The sequence below is a fragment of the Pieris napi genome, chromosome 8, assembly GCF_905475465.1.
Source record: "Pieris napi chromosome 8, ilPieNapi1.2, whole genome shotgun sequence".
Taxonomy (NCBI): Eukaryota; Metazoa; Arthropoda; class Insecta; order Lepidoptera; family Pieridae; genus Pieris; species Pieris napi.
Genome location: NC_062241.1, coordinates 8,076,293 through 8,083,602, shown reverse-complemented (window position 1 = coordinate 8,083,602; position 7,310 = coordinate 8,076,293). Strand labels below are relative to the sequence as shown.

At 33.8% G+C, this 7,310-nt stretch overlaps 1 non-coding gene across 1 annotated transcript; it reads right to left on the bottom strand.

The window, feature by feature from the left end:
* Positions 1-2,627: 2,627 nt before the first annotated feature.
* Positions 2,628-2,699, bottom strand: Trnap-agg. The gene has a single exon. It is a non-coding gene; the product is annotated as a tRNA-Pro (tRNA).
* Positions 2,700-7,310: the final 4,611 nt, after the last annotated feature.

Here is a 7,310-nt window from a genome sequence, read left to right as displayed (position 1 = left end):
AAAAGATAGGAAAGCTTACATCTCAATTTATACCAGCAATATTATTTTATTGCAAAATATTTGTTTATTATTTGATAGTCACAATTCTAACAGATGGCGCTGTGTTGAAAGTACCAACGTTGGAAATAAGCTACAATTTAATGGCATAACCAAAAAAGCATGGTGGTCCCCATGACTGATGTTTTCCTACCGTTTCCCTTGAATAGTTTGCTACTATGTAATATATCAAAAACCTTAGCCACAGCAACGCTTGGCCGGTCTACTAGTAGTATATAAATTTGACATTTATAATAATATCCTCTCAAAATCACTCTATGTACATATATGTAGAATTAATGCGCGTCTAATTATTATAATTATTTCTTTTCCAGATTCTACGGACGTTTAATATGCTTGGTTTTAAAAGACGATAGATTTATAATATCGATCCTGACTTAATAAATTGGTACTTTGTAGTATGTTCAAGTATGTAGTTAAAATATCTCTCAATATTTCCTAAAGCTTCTGTTATTGCCTTTGTTCGGATGTACTTGTAAAAATAGTTTAATGAATGATAATTTCGATAGAAGCCATTCTGTAATAAGTTTAACACTGATGTTACAAGTTTTAAAAACCGTTAAAAAGTAATCTTTAACCATAATTACGTTACATCCTGGTTTCGATCGTTTTCAATGTTATATTTCGGTATCTAAGCAACATGAAAACAAACAAGGGAGGTCGATGGCCTACTTTTAGAAAACTACTAGAAATTTTTCTTGGAGCCAGGTGTTAACTCCAACTACATTTAGGTAAAAACGGATAAATGATCTTTGTTTTAAAATTTTGTTTAACTGATTATAGTGTAATTTGACAATTATTTCATACATAATAAATATGGGTTTAAAAAGAATTTGATTGTATTTATTTTAATATTCCGAATGTAATTAATGGATAATATATTCACACATATTTTACTCTTTGATTACGATACTAAAATTGACGTTCATAAGTGTACATTGTGTTACCTACATGAATAAATGATTTTTGACTTTTGAAAAAATACACATAAATCGCTGACTCTTTAAACATAAACTTCCGTACTAAGGTCGCTTCAACCATTCTCTTAAATCTTTGAAAATCTAGTTATCATTTTTAGGCCTATACTCGTGAAGAGGTCCTTACAACTTTCATTTTATATTACTAAATTCACACACACTAATTCACATATATACCTACATATTCGTTAGTGAATATTTTCTTTATTAATAATTTTACCTACATAACTGAAACCTAAAATACGTAACCGATAAAAGACAGTGTGTCGCATTCGTTTTTTCAAGTGGAAAAAGTTTTAGCGTAATGAAAATTATATATGAAAATTTTGAATGATTCAACATGAGCCGGGAAATTATGGTAATTTGTCGTTTTATAGAGGGGAGGTGCGAGTGAAACCCCGAGTCAGCATAACACGTAGCGTGGAGTGGTTGACGAGAGATTTTTATTTGAGAAACTTTTTACGCTGCCACCCCGTCTGCGAACTAAGCAAATACCTAACAGAATATACACACGGGCTCGAAAAATGTTTTATAGATATCGTTTAGGTAGTATAATTGAGCCAAAATATAATTGACATCTCTCTCTTTAATCGGCAGGTCATGTCGGACCGTCGTGGTCATCAACGAAGCATTTAGAGCGGACTATCTGTTTCCACCGGTTTCTGTCCAGCGCCTCTCTTATGACAGCTTTGAGGACGATAAGTCTTTCACTTGATCGGTACATCTGGTTGGTGAACGGCCACGTAATCTTTTGCCTTCTGTGTTACCAACCACGATCAGTTTCTTCAAGTTCTCATCGCCTCTGCGCAACATTGACATAATAAATCATTTCATATTTGGATCATACCACAATTGCAATATTTCCAAGCTTTTTGTTAGTAAGTGCTTTTTCTTTCGAATTTCTTTGTCGTGTAGCTTATAGGAAGTGTATTTGCGACTAATAATAAAAATCGAATATCGCTACAATCGTGTCTTGGCCTCAAATCCGTTCTGTGGTCATTTTTATTTTCGGATCGTCAACTTTGGATTGCACGATTAAGCCACATGGTCCTGCTTCACCAACACTGAACCTAAATTGAAAATATCTGTCTATAAAAAATAAAGTTATTTCTAAATGAAATAGGCTGTATGTCTGTATGTCAATACATCAAATAGCTAAACCTGAAGCTGTGGTGAACATGGCTTAACTCATTTCCCGTTACCCACATGTGCCCAGGGGTGAATAGGAAATCGAACGGCTATACTGGTCATACTACGAATTAACGCGACGTTCCATGCTATCAAGGAGTCTTGATCTAATTTACTATTTGATAAATGAATGTGAAAGTAACATGTTTCTTTTGTTCTAGTTATTGAATACACTGTCATCCGATTTGGAAGATATGCTCACAGAAATTTGCACGGATACATGCAGGTAATATTATATAGTTTATTTATTATAATTTTATTTGTAAATTTATAAATCTACGTCCACACATGTGCACATCGAACAACCTAAGTTACACTATAAGGCACTTGCATAAGTTGTGTAGGTACTTAGATGAATAAATAGGTTTTGAATACATAATAAAAAATAATATAAAAGATGGTTGCGGGCTCGTCCGGGATTTGAACCCGGGACCTCTCGCACCCTAAGCGAAAATCATACCCCTAGACCAACGAGCCGCTTGATATAGTAGTTAAAATATCTGTCCAAGTTGATTATACGCATATGAAAAGATACCTTTCACTCACAAGAGAGCATGTGTATAACAAGATTTGAATCGCTCTTATTACTATCGCTTTATTTTGTTATTATATTTAAAGTTAGCCTTTTATAGCGACGGCACTCAGACAATACAACTATGAAATCATAAAGTTAAGCACTAAACAATCTTATTTAATATAACATGTATAACTTGTGAGATACTTTTTGTTTCCCTGCTATGCACGATGGTCAAGTCAATGTATTAACTTTTAAAAAAAAGTTTGTAATATTTGGCCACTACCTATATTATGTTGTTAGGTTAGCTAATTAGGTACGTAATAACTTAAGACAGAAGGTCTCTTAATTAGGGACTGAATAAATTAACCGACTTGGTATTAGATGAAGCTCACAATTTTTTAGGTTAGTTTTTTGCGGAATAGAACGCCCAATGCGTGGCGAGAGTACTATTTCTCCAAACAATTAGCAAGTACATGTGATTGAAAAGCTACGACAAATATTCATTGAAATACTAATGGCGCGTGTTCCCCATTGTTTTTGTTCAGTGATAGGAATAAAATGGAATACAACAATGGGCATGAATCACGTGAAATCACTCTTGGACCGTTTATATGAACTGACAGGCGTGGGGCTAAAACAATTGGTTGGCACTTTTTGCACTGATTGAATTGATCCAAGATAAATGGCCCGTGTTTGATTATTCGACGTATGATTGATTTTATTCAATAATTTATTACCAGTTTTGGTAACTGGGTAGTAGAGATATATATATTTTATAATTAAAACGTATTTATAACGAATAATAGAATTGTTTTATTGGTTTGTCATATTAAAACTTTTAATTAAGATACCAAATAAAAGGTATGTTAGAAGCTGGTTTTGGGCTAACAAAGGTTTTTTTTTGAAGTTTTTGTATGAATGTTGAAGTTGTAAGCTAATACATTAAAGTTCAAGCTTACTTTTTTTTGAACTTATGCTTTAGATACCTAGCAGATACGTTTTACATTCGACAACAAAAATATTTAGACTAATTACACTTTCATTTATTTTCTTTAATAGAACTCAACTGTACTGTGAGCCTTATGTACCTGAAGACTCTACCCTTATTACATTTAAAAACGTATACTTGGTTATGCGTATATCATAATGTGATCTGAATACAAAGCGAGCGTAAAAAACAATATTCCGTGAGAGGTATTTTTACACCTCCATAAAAACCCAGAACACAGATTTTCATATAAAAATCTACGCAAATCTACCCAACACACCATAACATTATGCGACCGGTGTGGAATTATCATAAACGAATATATTCTGAAGGTAACCGTGGTATTACGTTTTATTGCGGAGTTATATGCGTACTTTTTACTCATTAATCCAAAGTGTTAAATCTGTTTTAAAATCGTTCATTACTCATGCTATTTAGAATACGTAATTTATACGTCAAATAATCAAACACGGGCCATTTATCTTGTATCAATTCAATTAGTGCTAACAACAAAGGTCTTTTACATTCCTATAGTGCCTTTTATTTTATTTATTTATTCACACTTCGTTACAAAAACAAATAAAAACAAAAAAAATATAAGAGACGGCCTTATCGCTAACAAGAGATCTCTTCCAGGCTTCCTAGTAAGGGAAAAACTAAACAACTTTTGTCGTTAAGTAATCTTTATATATATTTATTAGTTGACCTGGCCAACGTCGTTTTGCCATGTATATCGTTTGTAATAAAAAATAGGGGTTGATCGTAGAGGGGTGAAAATTGGGGGTTGTATGTATTTTTTAATGCTGTATCAAAAAAAAAATGTATCTAAAAATTAAATAAAAATTAGGGGTGGACTACCCTTAACATTTAGGGGGATGAAAAATAAATGTTGTCCGATTCTCAGACATTGGGTATGTCTGAGAATATGCACACAAAATTTTATGAGAATCGGTCAAGCCGTTTCGGAGGAGTTTATCTACAAACACCGCGACACGAGAATTTTATATATTAGATTAATAACAACATATTGCACTGAATATCATATTAATATAACCTTCGATTCGTAACCGTTGGGGCGTGAGTTCCAAACTTGAGTATGATTTTTGTCTCTTTTTATACAAAGTAGGATTATTATTTTGCACGACAGGTCTTCGTTCAGGCACCCTCTATTACCATATAAGATACATAATTCATATGATTTTTACTACCGCTCATACAAAGGAATTTGTATCATAATATAGATGAAAAGCAGTATTAGTTTTGGTTATGTCAGAAACAGACGTGTCCACAGCAGATACTGAAGTTCAAAACAAAGCTTTATGAATAACGAGCACCCTAACCACAGAACTCCCCATTTGAAATCCAACTTAAAATTTGCAGCAAAATTCATGTTAAAAATGCTTCCTCGAACTTGATGCGAGTTAAAATATTTAAAGCGTAACTTTAACGTAAATTTCCCAAAAGACACGAGCCCCTCACAAATGTAGAAGTTTTAAAAACCGGTGTGGGAATGATAAATTAAATGGCGAAGAGCGCTGACGGCGTGATTCCTAAGTGTTTTTATGAATTATTTTTTGGAAGTGTAAAGATAAATAAAACTTTTTACATATACTTTATTTAAACGGAGGTATGTCAATATTAATGTCATATTGCCAGGTTATTACCTAAATTGACTATTAGGACTACATTCATAATACATTAAAATATATTTTCCCAATTTTCAAAGGACCTAAATCTTTAATCATAACTTATTTTTCTATTAACAGATTCAATATAAAATTGACCATTAAACGCAGACACCACAATCTGCTCATGGCAGCCCCTTTGTCTACGATAGAGGCTTGGTTCGAAGCTTAATAGTAAATATATTTGCGATACATATTTTACTTACATATGTTTTCGCTTCCACACAAAGTTATATTTAGTGTTTTAGCTGTAAATCACAAACACTGGGACATATTCTCAGAAAAATAAAATAAAAAATAACAAATCAGTGACGCTACAACCTCTCTAGGTCTAGGCCTCAGATTTCTGAATCTGTTTCATGATAATTTTGCAATCTAATAGGCAAGTAGGTGATCAGCCTCCTGTGCCTGATACACGCCGTCGACTTTTTGGGGCTAAGACATTTCGGTTTCCGCACGATGGTTTCCTTACCCGTTCTAGCGAATGTTAAACGCGCACATAGAAAGAAACACACACACATGCACAGCCGGGGATCGAACCTACGACCTCAGGGTGAGAGTCGCTTGCCTCTAAGCCAACTCTGCTCAATCTCTCAGAAAACCTCAATTAATTAAAAAAAGAACATTTTAATCATATAAAAGTGTTTTTTTAGGTTGTATTTTCACGTTACATACATACGTTTCTGGATCGCTCTTTAATATATATATACTGATTAAAAATTACTGAGATATATTTCGACAAAAACTATTTGAAAAAGTAGATGCAATGATGGATTTTAAAAGCTATGCAACATTTCATCATAATAACAACGCTGAATGAGTAAAAATATTACTAATATTAAACTTCCATTGAAAAAATTTAATCAAGGCATCATTCAGTAGTGGAAACTATTGTAATATTCCTTTCATATTGCAAAGACCTCATTTTCTTTGTACAGACATTGTGACTGAGGCCTTTTGTGGTTTCCTGTATACTGCGCTTTTAGTTCTTAAAACCAACCCCTTTTCTACCCTCTCCTTAGTGAAATAGTGCTACCTACAATGTTTATCGATATTCCTGCGTTCGCTTCTCTATTATTAACTAGTTCTAAAAATATATTCAAGCATTTACAATTCTTATGTCGAAAAACATTTGGAATAATTTAAGAACTGTTACGAAATGTTACAGGTGTTATTACCGCAAGGTTTAAGGTTAAGGATATCGATAGAAAAATTGTTTAGCGACATCACTATCTGATATAGTACTTTTGAGTGATTGCGAGTGAACTTCACAAACAATACACGTCGAGTCAATCACACCGAACACGTATAGATATCACAATATTGCGTACATTGTTTATTCGGCGCCGGCTTGATGGATTTAGCTTGACGCAGACGAGAGTTTCTGTTTTGTAATTACAAACGGCACTATATTGTACTATGGTATATGCAGATGGTAGAGCAGGTATATACGAGAGTCGGTACTATGGAACTATATAATCGGGGAATATAGTCGGGGAATTAGCCAAAGAAAATTTATTTTAAAAACCCTCAATAGCTATAGCGAACCGACTTCAATGTTGACATTAGCAGCGACCATACTCCGTAGCTCCCAATTGGGATAGCGATGATACCGACGTTTTTGAATGAAGTTCAACGTAGTTCTCTCAATATCCGTGGCGCTGATGTCACAATCTCGGGATCACGCGGAAGAAAAGCTCGATATTGGGTGATATCGCTATTGAAATTGAAACTAGCTGCTGTGGTCTCTGGCAGGAAGAAGAAGAAGAAGTGGTCACCTGCGTCGTGGAAAAGTCTGCTCCTCAGAATAATACAGTGCCAATTACAACCTCAGCACACACGCATTACACACTTGAAACGAACCAAAAGGGAAAAAAAAAATTGTTATCTCTCATTAT